A 14634-nucleotide genomic window follows, 5' to 3' on the forward strand; every position below is an offset into this window, starting at 1 on the left:
TCCATCTACAGCTGTGCCTTGGTGCTGCAGCGCAGTCAACCCAGTATCTGGGCCACCTTACCTTCAGTGCCTTCTCCTAGCACCCCCTACCCTCTGCTCCATGTATCCCCACTGGCATCTCGAAGTCCCCAATTCATAAATGGTGGCATCCTTTGCTGGAGAGGCTAAGGACCTACCTGGGACCTGCCCTGGCATTTCTGTCACTGCTACATTCTCAAGCCTTTCTTATGTACAATGTGTAAGCCCCTAACCAATCAGACTTTAGCTTTTGGGTCAACTCTGATCTGCCGGTAGGGGCACCACCTTGAGGTTGCAGGGGATCTCACAGTCTCAATTTAGAAACAGTGAGTGCCATGGCTGATTTCTCCACCCCCCATCTGTGTGAACAGGAATACAGGCAGCACTTAGTGTAGATAACTTTTCCAATCCACTGGAATAGAGTTCAAAGAGCTCAGCTAAGAAGGGATGGAACTCTGAGGTTGCTATTTCAGCTATAGCAAAGCATGAGTAAAATGGGGGTGGGGGTGGGGCCGGGTGGGGGAAACAACAAAATTCTTGGTTTGGGTGATGGTGACATAGCCTATGTTTTTATTTCCTCCCTTAAGGAAAAGGAAAAAAAAAGCTTTTTAGTGTTGCAGATGAAGAGGCATGGCTTATTTATCAATTACATAACTGAATCCATGTACTTTGCATGGTTCCATTTAATATTCAACTGCACATTTTTTTTTTCTGGAATTTGGATGGGTTCATTTGGAATACATTGGGGAGGCGAGGTTCTCCCTCATGACATGCTTATTCCAGGGGGAGTATATGAGTCTCTTCCTGACCAAGGAATATGACTTTGAATTTGTAGTTGGAATGATGATAATCCAGGATCTTCATACCAGCAGACAACTCTGCTCCTGAGTATTCATGTAGAGTATTGGGAGGCATATTTAACACTTTCAGGGAAACATGAAATACATACTACTTTATTTTCAATGTTCTAAATTTTCTATTATGAATCAGAATATTAATATATAAAAGATTATATATTTTAGATATCTATATCTATTGGCCATGAAAATTTTAGTGGATTTTAATTTTTTCATATCTCCCAAGTTTTGGGCATTACTAATAAAAACTTATTAAGGAGTATTTAGTAATTATATGAGAAAAATATTTTGAAAACAAAATACTTTTTTCCATTAAAAACAAAAACATACAAGCAAAATACAATTTCATGCCATACATAAAAATCAACTTCAGATGAAGTAAAGATCTCAAAGAGAAAGGCAAGACAACATATTTCAGAAAAAGCATAGAAAAACTATATTTTTCACCTTGGGATAGGGAAGGGTTTCTTAATCAAGATACCAAATATGCTAGGTATGAAAAAAAAACATGATAAATTCATCTACAATATAATTAAGAACTTATGTTCATCAAAAGACACCACAAACAATATCATATAACAAGACACATTTCTCAAGAAAATATTTGTCACAAATATAACTGAAAAGGATTAGTAAAGAATATTGATATAAGTTCTACAAATCACTTAGAAAACCATAAAGTATCCAAAAACTGGGCAAAAGTCATGTTTTTTTTACGAAACAAAAACACAAATGTGCCAAAAAGTGAAAATATCTGCTGAACCTCATTAGTAAATAGAGAAATACAAAATACTACCACTGAGATACCATTATACATGTAGCTGGCAGGACAAAATGTAAATCTGACAAGCTAAGTGATGATAAGAATGTAGAGCAGCTGGAACTGCTGGTGTTATAGCCACTTAGGAAAACATTTACATGTTATTTTGTCAAGTTGAGTATGCACATACCCTATAACCACTGTATTAATTTGTTAGACTGCTGGAGTGCATTTTACCAGAAATGGAACGGCTTTAAAAAATGAAATTTAATAAGTTGCAAGTACGTTTCTAAGGGTGAGAAAATGTCCCAAGTAAGGCACCACAAAAGGCTACCTTCACTCAAGAGAGGCTGATGCCATCTGGAACACCTCTGTCAGATGGAAAGGCACATGGTTGGCATCTACTGGTCCCCTGCTCCTCGTTTGTTTCTTCCAGCTTCTGATGACAGTAGTTTCTGCTCTAAGCATTTGTGGGACTTCACACACAACTCTGGGACACAATTCTGGATTCAGGCTTGCTTAGCATCTCATGGGAAAGCACATAGTGACATCTGTTGGGCTCTGCATTTCCAAATGTCTAAGTCTTGTGTTGGCTCTGTTGGCTCTGTTCTCCAAGCATCAGCATCTGTGTCAGCTCTGAAGTTTCTCCAAAATGTTTCCTCTTTTAAAGGACTCTAGTAAACTAATCAAGACCCACCTTGAATGGGTGGCACCACATCTCCATTTAATCAAAAGGTCGCACCCACAATTGGGCACACCACATCTCTTTGATAATCTAATCAGAAGTTTCCTGCTATGATATTGAATTCGGATTAAAACAAACAGCTGTGCCCCACAGGATTGAATCAGGACTCAAACATAGGGCGATACATAATACTTTCAAACCAGAACAACCACAAATTCCAGTTCTAGGTATTTACACAATGAGATATGCTTGCACGTGTGCACTTGAAGACAAGCACAACAATATTCACAGAAGCAGTTTTCATAATAGCAAAAACCTGGACAGCAGAGTAATATATTGTAGAATGGAATATTACACTGCAGTGAAAATGAAGGAACAATAGCTCCACAAATCATTATGGCTATTCTGAATAGGAGTCACCTCTGTTGCAGAGGTAGGGGGTGGGCATGGGGAATTTTTATCAACCGTACAATATGTTGGTTGTGTCCTACTTTTTGAGTTGGGTAAGGGTTTCACAGTTGTTTGGGTCCTTATTATGTTTCATAACAGATGCATGTAATATTTTTTTGTGTACATCACTCCATTACTGAAAAATGTTAATGACTACAGAAGGAAACAAGTGGTGTATCCAAACCCTAAAAGTGGAAGAGCTTTAATTTGAACCCAGATTGCCTGATCAGGATTTCAAACTGTTAAACCTGCTTGATCATGGTGTATTGTTGTCTTATTAAAGGTGATTTTAATTTTTTAAAAAAGTTCTCTGCTAGAGTAATTGGTATGGGGATAAAGGCACAGACACACTTCCTTATCCCAACCTCTTATTCCTCCACATCTTCCCCAATCCTCCCAGTCCCGAGCCTCGCTAAGAGGGAAAAGGTAAGGTGGAGTGCCGAAAGCACACTTCTCCAATGCTCCGTACAGGCTCTTTCCTACCAGATTTCCTTACCAGAAAGTAGAGTATGTCACAGGCATACCAACCTCCCCTGACCAGGCTGAGGGCTCCTGTCATGGAAGTCACTCTTTGAGGCAGGAGACCACGAATGGATTGTCTCCCAAATCCACTCAGGATCTCCTGTAGCCCTGCCCACCATGAATGGATTGTCCCCGAATCCACCCAGGATCTCCTGTAGCCCTGGCCCACCAGTACACCTGTGGGTCAGCCCATTCCACTGACAGGGTCCTTTCCTTTGCAACAGAGGAGCTGGAAGGGGCAGGGTAGAAGCCGTGAGCCCTTGAGTTCTTGGAAGCTGAAGGGAAAAAAGAGTTCAAGAAGAGTCAGGTTTGAGGGGATGGGCAAAGCTAATTCCTAGCAGAGGTGGAGGTGGGGAGAGGCACATTACCCGGCACCCCTGAGCTCCCGGGAGTACTCCCTGAAGCCCATCCCAGGCAAGGTGCCCAAGTCCAGGAGTGGAGGTGACGGCAAGGCAGGAACAGAATCATTCTCCACTTCCCAGCCCAGCGCCCCGTCATCCTTCTCATAATCCACTCAGGGCCAACCCCTCACACGACATGGGGAGGTAACAGAGTTCAAGCCATCTGGAGTGATATGGGAGCTCTATCAACAAAATAAAAGAGCAGTAGTAATTAGCATTCAAAAGCAGAGAAACAGTGGAGCTGTCAAACCCTGAAGTCACACAGTCTCCATTTTTTAAAAGGGTAGATTGAAATTCAGAAATCCAAAAAGCACAGTGGCCAGTCTAAGTTTTTTGTTGGTTTATTATTTTTTTTAAATCACCCTTTTGAGATACAATTCACATACTCACACAAGTCACCTATTTAGAGCATATTTTACTATATTCGCAAGAGTTGGGGAACCATCACTGCACACAATTCCAGAATATTTTTATCATTCCGTACAGAAACCCCATAAGCAGTCATCCACTCCCACCTCCCTTTTTCCCTACCCCAGCCTAGTTTTAACCACATTAACTTTATCTTCTTGTGCCTCCTGGCTGGCCAGTCGGGTATGTCTGACCATGACAAACCAATAGCTTTTCTGCTGTTTGTGTTCCACCTGTGTGCAGGTAAGCAGAGCAGAAGGAAAGCCATTCCCCCCTTCAACCAGCAGACACCCCCACCTTTCTCCCCCACCTGCCTTTCTCTCCCCAACTCTTATAGCCTCAAGTTCAGATAGCCAAAATTAATCACTGGTGGCATTGAAGCAAAAGCTCTGTTCCCTGGCTCAAGGCCAGGGTCTCAGGATGTGCGTCAGAAAAAGCCAGTGAGTGAAATTCCAAAGCAATCTGAGTCACCAGAGACCACGAAGGAGAGGCCAGGACAGAAGTCAAGATGAGGGCTTGAGGGCAGACCAAAACAGGGACCCAGGGGCCTGGGGCTGGGCCGAGGCACAGGAATGCCCACCTGTCCAGAGATGGGCACCAGGCCTCTGGCCTAGGAGGGTTGATGGTGGGCTCTGCACAAGCCTTGGGCGGGGAGGGCGGAAGGATGCAGAGGGAAAGGAATTGACCCGGAGGTTGCCATACCCCTGGATACAGTATGCATTTTCCTCACCTGGGTCCCCACAGGACAGGTTTAGGGTCACGGCCTTTAAAATCCACATGTTGTTTTCTCACATGTTCCTTCAGTGACTTGGCCCCAGATGCCACTTTCGGTCACGGTGACGGGCCAGCCGGGCCCCAGAGGAGATGCGGCAGGTAAGCCTGTGACTGATGCCTCCCCGGGTCCCGTCACCACCCCTGAGCCTTTCCTCCATGCCTGGGGAAGAGAGAGAAACCCCCAATCTCCAGGCTGCCCTACCCGTCTCTGCCTGGTCACCTGCCCATTTCGGAAGACTCCCAGTGGTCAGGATGAGATCGCTCCCGAAGAAGGGGGGACAAGGGGTGGGTTAAAGAATTGGGCGTCTCGCCCATCATGAGGTGCTGCTGCCCCTTGAGTGCGGCCAGCCCCAGAGCAGGGAGCCGAGGGGCTCCTGCTGCAATTGGGATATGAAGGAGCAGGGTCGACAGTCGCCTGGTGTCGGCGGGCAGCCCTGGATCCCCCTTGCGAACCTGGCCAGGATGGAAGGGTTGTCGGGGGAGGCAAGCGGGCGACAGTCCGTCTCCGTGACCACCGAATTAATCCTCATCAATCAAAGGGGTCACAGGCCTGGACAGAGCACAGGGACCGCTGGCGACCCTCGTGCCCTCTCTATCCTCCTCTCCCTCCCCTGTCTGCAGGGCTCCTGAAGGTGCCTGGCGCACCCCAGGAAGGCGCCCGCCAAGCCCGCTAGCGTTTTGTTCTCTCTCTTGCAACTGCCTCTTTTTGCCAATCACCCCCAGGCCCCAGGAGGCCCTTTCACAGCCCCTCCTCACTCCAAGGCCTGCCTGACTCTTTTGGAAGAGGATCTGTGTATCCAGAACGAGACTGACCAGCGTCCCAACTCTGACTTCTCCCCTTTCTCGCCCCGAGCCCTGCTAGTTGGTTCTCCTTTCTAGGAATTCCATCCAGTTTAACGGAGGGAACCAGCATGCACCCCTTCCCTCCGCTCCCACTCCTCACCCCCAGCCTGTAGCCTGCAAAGGAGTAGCTGAGCGAGGGGCCCTCTTCTGCTTTAGGAACAGACCAGGTTGTGTTTAAGGCTTCTTGGGACCAGTGGTAACTCCAAAGGAGCTGAGCTGGAGAGCTGGGGAAACCCAGGGAAGGGGCAGCCTGTGCAGAGGTTTCAGCCTGGTTGAGATGGTCTTATCTGAAGTGACCCTTAAGGATCCGGCTGCCTGTGTTTACAGTCAATCCTGCCCCAGGCTCTGAGGCACATGATTTTATATCTTCCCCCACTGTCCCCACCTCCAGGGCAAATTTCCTCATCTTCAGTTATTGCAACCTGTCAGCCCCTCTATGATCTATCGACCTGATCAAAGGTAGAAGCTCAGAACGTGACATATGAAAACTTTTCCATCTACTTGGCTCCTTAAAGCAAGGATTGCCACCCCCAACCCTGGGTGCTGGGACGAGGGCTGGGGGGAGCTTTCAGACAAGTCGGAGGGAGTCCGTTCCTGCTTCGCGGCTCTCTGTGTCCCCAAGGCTGGCGAGCTCACGACCCTCCCGGAAGGCAGAGAAGCATCATGTCACAACGTAATACAGTCAGGATTTCAAAACTGGAGGCTGGAGAGAGCATTCCTCGAGACCACCTCGCTTCACCCACGAGGAAACTGAAGCCCAGAGACAAGGCCGGGCCTAGCAGTCCCAGCATTGGGGGCCCGACACGGCCACACCCTGGCTGGGTGACGGGTAGGTCGTTTTCCACACTGGGCCTTGGTTTGCTCATCCGTAAGATTAAGAGGAGTATCTGTGTGTGAATGAATAGCAACATGGTAATGCTCCAGGAGAGCAGCGTGAGGTGGTAAGGGGGGCCCCGTCCGGTTCGTGACCCCAGCAAGTCACACCACCTTTCAAAGCTTCCATGTCCGCATGTGCCAAATGGAGAAGTCCAAGTGCCTACTTCCCGTAGGATTGTTTTGAACTTGAAGGGGTCAGGGGCATAGCACAATATTGGGTATGCAACCTGCGGTCAATAAATTGATATTGTCATTCATTTCAGCATTAAATGTAAGCTCCTGAACGAGAGGGATGGTATCATAGTCATTTTATAATTTTCCTCGCCCTGGCCAAGTGTCTGGCCCTAGTAGGAGGTTCACATACATTTGACAAAGGGAAGAAAGAAAGAATTGCCTCAACGTTTTCAAAGAAAAAAACCTGAGACCCAGGACCACTGATGTCACTCTGTGGCCACTCTGTGTAGCAGCTTCTTTCCCTTCTTTGTCTCGTGTCAGCTACCTGTGGTCTGCCCTGCTTGCTTTCTCCCCTTCTCAGGTCACACCCTGCCCCAGGTGGCCCAGGAGATGGCCGCACACTGCAGACAATGGCTTATGGCAAGTCGCAGTGGACACCGTATTCGTGTCCAGTTCTTTCCCTGCTCTCCAGCCGCTTAATTAAGAGCCCGACCCAGGGAGGAGTGTGGATGTCCTGGGAAGTTGGCAACAAAAGTGAGAGCTGCCACCTGGCTGGTGGGAGCTGGAGGACGGTCTGCCAACTCGAAGGAGCTGAAGAGAATGCTCCTGCCCTGTGGGTCCTTCACTGCAGTCCCTGCCTCTGGAAACTTCTGGTCAGCATTTGCCTGCTTCCCGGCCCCCGAAGTTCTTCCCAGGGTTAAATAAGGTGCTTTACAGTCCACAGTCTGCTGGTTGTTCATCCGTCTGCTCACCCAGCGACCACCTCCTCTCCTTCACCCAGGAAGTGAGGGGGTGGGCAGGAAAGAGGAGAAAAACAAAAGGGAGAAGGAAACATAAAGAGGAAAGCAGGAGAAGAGAGAGAGGAGCCTATGCAGGTGGGATGGAATGGGGCTCTGACCCATCCCAGACTTCGTGGAACATGGAGCTCTGGAGACCTGGGGGCAATCTCTTCTTCTGATTATAAAATATCAGGGCCAGGGGGCCCCTCAGATATCATCCAGTTTGAGCACTTCATTTTATTGAGGACCCCCAAAGGACAGGACCCCGGTTTCTAATCTACTCCAGACTCTTTTATTCTATTCTTTTTCTTTTGTTTTTGGAGGCCCAGGTACCAAGCAGGCTCTCGGGGCGAGGGCCGAGGGTGCTCGATCCTGTCTAGCATGGAGCTTTACAAGGGAAGTTAGGGCAGCAGGCGAGAACCAGATTCCTTCCTGGGTAGCTCCTGACAATCCTTTAACCTGGGACCAAGGCAGTTAGAACCTCAAATTCATGTCTGGTTACTGACATCCAACCATGCCCAAAGTGAGTCCGAGAGCAGGATAAGCTGACCTTGGCCAGGACTTTGGGCCCTTCCTTGAATTTCCTGAGCAAACCTTGTCCTCCCAATTGGGCAACCTCATTTAGATTGGCCTCGTTGCAATGCGGCTAAGACGCCCTGCTCTGTGCACGCGTTCCTTTATCTGGAAGCAGTAAACAATCTGCACTCACAGCGGACCACTTCTGAGGGTCAGCACAAAACGTTCCCATCCCTCACATTAATTATTGTCACTGTGAGCATCTGTAGGATCCGATACTGGGGGAGAAAAATGGGTCAGAAGTGAAGACATCGGGGCCTCCTGGACCCCCACCTTCCCTGCCCTCTCTCCCAGCCTCCCCGTTCTTTCTAGAACACTGCAGCCACGTGGAAACCGTGGGGAACAGTTGGGGCTTTTTATAATCTTTATTTGTTAACAGTTCAGGCTATTTTTTTTCCCATGCTGCAAGAGATGCCAATGCCTCCTGAAAAAGTTGTGAAAAAAAACAAGTCTATTTTGGGGTGATCATCCTCCTCATAGCTTCTCACTCCCAGCTCTGCAAGGCTCAAGGAATGGGGGCTGCCCCCTCTCTCGGAGGCCTGCAGCTTGTTGCAGTGAAGAATTTGCAGGCCTGGAAGCACTGGCCAGGGGTCGCATTTTTGCCCTGCCTTGTAACTTTCTCTGCTCATAAAACAGGCCGGAAGGAACACCGTCCAGCTTCTTTAAGTGCAGGCCTGCCGGAGGGTGGCTTTGGGTGTGTCATCCTGAGCAATCAACATCCCAGGAGACTTGGGAAGGATAAGCAGCCATCAATACGGACCCTATATTTCCCCCATGACATCAGTGATGGTGTTTGTAGCTCTTTAAAACATAAACCAACAAGAGCCCAGATCTCTCTGCTGATTGAGCAGCCACTCCAGAGCTGCAGGCCATGTTTCATGGAGGTATCTACCAGCCTTGCTTCCCCGGGGGTGATGGTGGGGAGGTGGGGGGTGCCAGGGTAGAAGGTCATGCATTTGGGCAAAGGGGTCTGTATGCTCGGACCTCTGCCTGGGGGCTGGCTGTAGCCTGGCCAGACCAGACTTGTGGAGTTTTTCGGGTCCAGGTTTGAGAAACTCTGCCAGTGCTGCTGCGGGGATGCTGTGAGGGGACAGCCAGGCTCCAGCAGAAAACCCCTTTGTGTTCCCTTCCCTGCCTCCACTGGTTCCTTCACTTTTCTCAGGACCTCCACAGGTCACCAGGGCCATGGCGGGGATGGGATTTTCCAACTCTGCTGGGTTAGACAGTCGGCATTCCAGCCATAGCACTGCCTCGGGCCCTCTGGGCTGCCTCCTGTTTCATGCTGCCCTGAGGGCACAAAGGTGGTAGGTCCCCCTTTACTTGGGGGCATGAGCATAGGTCTGTGATGGGGTACAGGCACAGGCAGCAGGTGGGAAAGAAGTGGCGGGAGGGTTAGAAAGATCATAAAACCTTTAATCTCAGCACTGACAGGAGCTGTGAGACCATCTAGCCACTCCCTGTTTTCCAGAAAATAATAATGCTATCTCCAGTGGAAGACCAGAGGAGTTAAGTTTCATATCCAAAGTCACACAGCCGGTTCCTGGTGGAGACCAGACAAGAACAAAGGTTGGCACCAGCTGGCACAATGCTGTTCCTCCACTGGGGTGTCCTGCAGCAGGCCCCACAGCCCTGCCCACATCAGCATTCGGCTTCCTCTTCCATGTCCCCACCTCACTCGAAGGGGGGGGGGGGGGCGGGTTGCCACAGAGACACCGCTCCATCCCCTCTGGCTATACAGTACCAACTGCTTCCTGGCCTCTCCAAGCTCTTCCCTGATTACTCCTTAACTGTCCTGAAATTCTAGAATTCTCTTTGGCTGGAATGACCAAAAAGATTGTGATTGACCATCTAAGGAAGTTGGAGGTGGGAAGACTGCAGAATTAGATTCTCTCTTTGCCTCTTACCATGGGTCTAATCTCCACCTCCATCAAAAAACAAAACAAAACACAAGCAACGACTCTCCCCTTCCATTCTCAGCAATGGTGACCATTGGCTGATATTTTGTTGAGGCCCAACTAGGGTCAGGAGCTGCTCAGACGAAAAGGATTATGAATGGGGTGCAGGACTTACCTGCCAGGAAGTCACCCAGGATGTGAGGGCCACATGATCCTTGGCAGACACCTGGCCCCGCCCCTGTGTGTAAGGAAGCTGGGGCCCAGAGCAGGGAGGAAATGTGCCCAAGGTTACCCGGCTGCGTGATGCGAGGCGCCTCCCGACGAACAGCTGGCTTCTCCTTTCAAATTATCCAACCACTGGGAGTGTGCAAATACCCTCAGTATGGGATGTCTTGTGACCACGATCTTGCCCCTCCCTCCCTGAGGTGGCCTCTGTCTTGGCTCCCAGGCTCACCCTGAGCGGGCTGTCTGGGCTGCCTGACCCAGTGGTGCGGCATTGAGTGAAGGTGAGCACGTGCTCACCCTTTCTCCCCGCTGTAGGCCACTGCTGCCCCATCCATCCTCTTCCATCCGTCCCATCCAGGGGCCCAGAGAGTCCACAGAGCAATGACAGCCTGAAACAAAGGCCAGTACAACCCACAGAAGACCTCTCTGGAAGGCACGGAAGTAGCCACCTTGGGGTACCATTTCCTTACTTCTCAACCTCCCCCTCCCAAATATTTGTTCATCCAACAGGCACTTATTGAGCAACTGTTGTGCTCTTTTTGGCAGGTAGTAGACCAGACAGGAAGCAGACACTTTAGAGTAAGCATAGCCCCTTCCCTAAAAGACTTCTCTAATCGGTTAGGGAGAGAGATACCCAATTATAGAGCTGTGTGGTTGGTGTTAGTAGGGGAGCATAGAGAAAGGACAGGGAACTTGGACTTGAGGGGTATTCATGGAAGGCTTCCTGGAGATGTCTAGGCTGAGACTTGAAGGAGGAATAAGCATTATCCAGGTGATGGGGTTGGTAGGGGAAGAGTGTTCAGGTAGGAGAGACTGCTGTGTAAAGGCCTTGGAAGTCCCAACTCCTTGTAGGGACTGAGTAGTGCCCCCTCCCCCAATTCTCCTCGGCAAGGAGGCTAAGAGACTCCAGGCTTTCCAAATTTGGTGCCTTCACTCTGCCAGGCTCTGCATCTTGAAATGCCTCTGGTTTTGCTCTCAGCTGGTTCTGAACTTTGCCCCGGGTACAGGGTTGCGATGCCACATGCCTCAGGCTCTGCACATTGCTGGGGAGCGGGCAGAACTGCTGTCACAAGCCTGCAGATTCGGGACTGCACTGGCTTCCCAGAGGCGTTAGTGTCCAAGGAGAAGGGTGAAAAGGGGAGAGGTCAGTAGCTTGCAAATAGTTAAAGGATCAAAGCTGCCTGTGAAGCAAATGGAATGTGCAGGTTGGAGGAAGGGGGAGGAGAGGGGTCTGCATTGCTTAGGCTGACACTAAACAAGCGTGGGCAGGGGCTTTTGGAGCCCCAGAAAGAGCCTGGTAGACTGGCCAAGAGCCTACCGGGTGCACCTTCCTGAAGGCTGAGTGCAGTTCAGGAGAACAGGATGGAGAATTCTCCCCAGACTAAGCCGCCTGCTTCCAGGCAGACAGTTGCCTGGCTTCAGGGAAACAGCAGTGTGACGTCCTGGAGGACGGTGGTTGTGGGGCTGGCCGGCCAGGGAGTCTTTGGGAGACAAGTTCAAAGTGTGTACCACAAGTTCGAGAGGGCTTTAGAGAGGAAGAGATGTTGGGCGAGGCAGGAGATCAGGCATGGAACCTGCCTCCAAGCAACCAGGAACTCCTCAGGCCAGGCACTGCCCCTGGGGCAAGTAAGCCAGAGCAGGTGGCAGGGCGGGTGTCCTGGCTGCCAGAGGGAGGGGCTTGGGAGCCCTGCTGCAGTGCTGTGGAAAATAAACACCCCTCAGATTACAGCAGTGGTTTCCAAGCTGCAGCAAGTGGGCAGGCAATGGGGATGGGGATGGAGGGTGGGTAACAGAAAAGGGGAGGCAGAGAAAGGAAAGAGGCCAGGAGCTTTTCTCAAAGGCTCCTTTCTCAAAGGCTCACACCCCCCACCCAGGTGTGACTTGAGAAGTAACCTAGAGCAGAGAAAATGGTCTCCTCCCGGGGCTGGAGTGGGAACCAGGCTGTGGGCGAGGGAGAATGAAGGAGGCGGCCTGTGCTCGGGAGGGATGTTGCTGCTGAGCCTGGAGAGCTGAGGGGGAGGTGGGTAAGGGTGGGGAGCTGACAGTCTCCTGCTTGCTGGGGAGGGAAACCGGCCTCGTGAAAAGGCCCCGTTTTCCAGGATTATGGCATTGGGAGGGCTGGGCAAAGGTGAAGCAAACGTGGTAGCCAGATCCTTGGTCTGGGAGCTGGGGTCTGACAGAAGAGGGCTGAGTTGAGGACCTGGAGAGGCTGGGTGGGGACAGGGCCTGCCATCAGGCACCGGAGGGGCAGCTGAGTGCTCAAGTCTGGTGGTCATCTGTACCTCATGCCCAGAATCCTCCGTTACCCTGGTGTGGGGGGAATCCTGGGAGCTGGCGCTTGGAGATCCGGGTTACTGAGCTGGGTGTGAGGAAGGAGCCTGAGGAGGAGGCGTGGTCTGTGGAGGTCCCAAGACAGCCTAGGAGTGTAATGTGGATTCAAAAAAGCCTGTAATAAAGGGCCTGAAGAGGAGGGGGTGGACAGTGGTTTCTGAGCAGGGTGCTGGAGAAGGGGACTTCAAGAAAACTGTGATGATTGTTGAGGACTGTGTGGGAGTTTCTCACCGGGGATGTCTGAGAGATGAGGTGATCGGAAGGATGCTGATTTGAAGAAAAGCTGAAAGAGGGAGCAGTGAGCAGAAAGCAGAGCTGGGGATCGAGGTGGCCTTCTCCAGCAAGGGACGAGGGTCTGCATCAGAGAATTGACTGAAAATGTGTTGGGTCTGCAACTTTATTTTGTACCTGCATTTGGCCCAAGACACCCCCCGCCCCAGGCCTGCACCTTTGAACAGTGGGTTCCCAGCTGGGCTGGCTCTTTCTCCAAAGAGGGACAGGGCTTTGGCTCCACAGCTATGGGCTCAGTGGCTTAGGGTGGGTGTGACTTTGAGTGGGCGCTGGACTGGGGCTGTGCCTGCTGCTGGAATGTGTGGTGGGAGATGCTAATGAGCGTGTGGAACAACACACATCTTGCTGGAGCTGGGGGCTAGGGTGGGGCGGGGGACAGGGAGAGACCTAGCCAACTGCGCAGTCCGTGCAGAGATCTCATACTGGACTTTTCTTTGGTGCGGTGACTATTTGGCACACAAAGGATGGGGTGAGGTATCTTCAATACCAAACATATGGGAAACATATCCTCAATACCAAACATATTGGAAGGAATGCATCAGCGCCATAGTTTAGCTTCCTTCAGTATTCAAACCAATACTTCTGTTTGATGGAAGGGTGAAGTCCTAACCTGAAGTGTGAAGTAGGTAGCACCCTCCATCATCTTTAACCTCTTCTCCAGCTCTTGGAAGACTCAGAAGGTGGGTGGGTGGGGGTGAGAAACATTCTCAAGCAATAAAGCACTTAATTTATGTTGATCAGGCCAGAGAGTATGTTCATTGTGAACCTTGACAGTCAATTTCCAAATTACGTGCATTAGTAGATGGGAAATCGCGGTCAGACTAGGCAAAATTCATTATATATTTCTCTTTGGAGTTAATTTTTGGCAGTGGATTTCTCTTCCTAATCATATTTTGCTTAGATCAATATTAAAGGATTTGCATTCTCAGAGCACAAGTTGGATGTGCAAAGAAGAATATAAGTGTGAGGCTTTAAAAATGCCCAAAGGTGACCCACAAGCTGGTCATCATCAATCTGAGCTGATTATTATAATGAAGATAGTATGTATAATCAAGATAATCATCATAAACCAGTCTTGAATATGGAAACTTCCTTTTAAGGACCACCCATATCACATTTGACCCCTTATAAGCTCTTTACTATACTAAGGGGGAAATTGAGACAGGGCACCCAAAGGTGCTTTAGCTATGTTCTGCGTGGCTAGTGTCTTCTGGCGTTTCCTTGAGAGGTTAGAGAGGCTGGTGAACTCCAGGGGGCAAGAGGATGGGGGTGGGATGCAGGTGGGGGCAGAAGAAGGGAAAGGGGGGAACCCCTACCAGGTGGAGAAGACGGGAGATGCTACTGGATCTGTCCCGCCCAGAAACTCATTAAGGGAGATGGCAGTTAGGTTAACAAGATGCGGTTGCAGGGAAAACTCTCAAGTTCCAGGAAAACTCCCAAGTCGGCAGAGGGCTTGTACAGAAACGTTCTTCTCTCCCAGTGGGCAGGTGGTGGAGGCCTGAGTTTAATGGGAAGGACGAGGAAAAACCCTGGAGTTCCCGTCCCCCCCCCCTCCAACCCGCATCCCTTCCAGGGAGGACTGGAATGGCTTTCAGAGTTCCTTCAGAGGAAATGAGCAACTCCTGCGGGGGTCCAGTGCAATCCTGCGCCCGGCCAGGCGGAGGGCCGCGCCCGGCGCCCAGCGCCCAGCAACCAGCTTCGCGGGGAGGGGGATGGGAGGGAGCGGCGGCTGCCGGGCGGGGCCGGAGGGCGGGCCGCAGGGGCGCCCA

The sequence above is a fragment of the Tamandua tetradactyla genome, chromosome 3, assembly GCF_023851605.1.
Source record: "Tamandua tetradactyla isolate mTamTet1 chromosome 3, mTamTet1.pri, whole genome shotgun sequence".
In the NCBI taxonomy this organism is placed as follows: domain Eukaryota; kingdom Metazoa; phylum Chordata; class Mammalia; order Pilosa; family Myrmecophagidae; genus Tamandua; species Tamandua tetradactyla.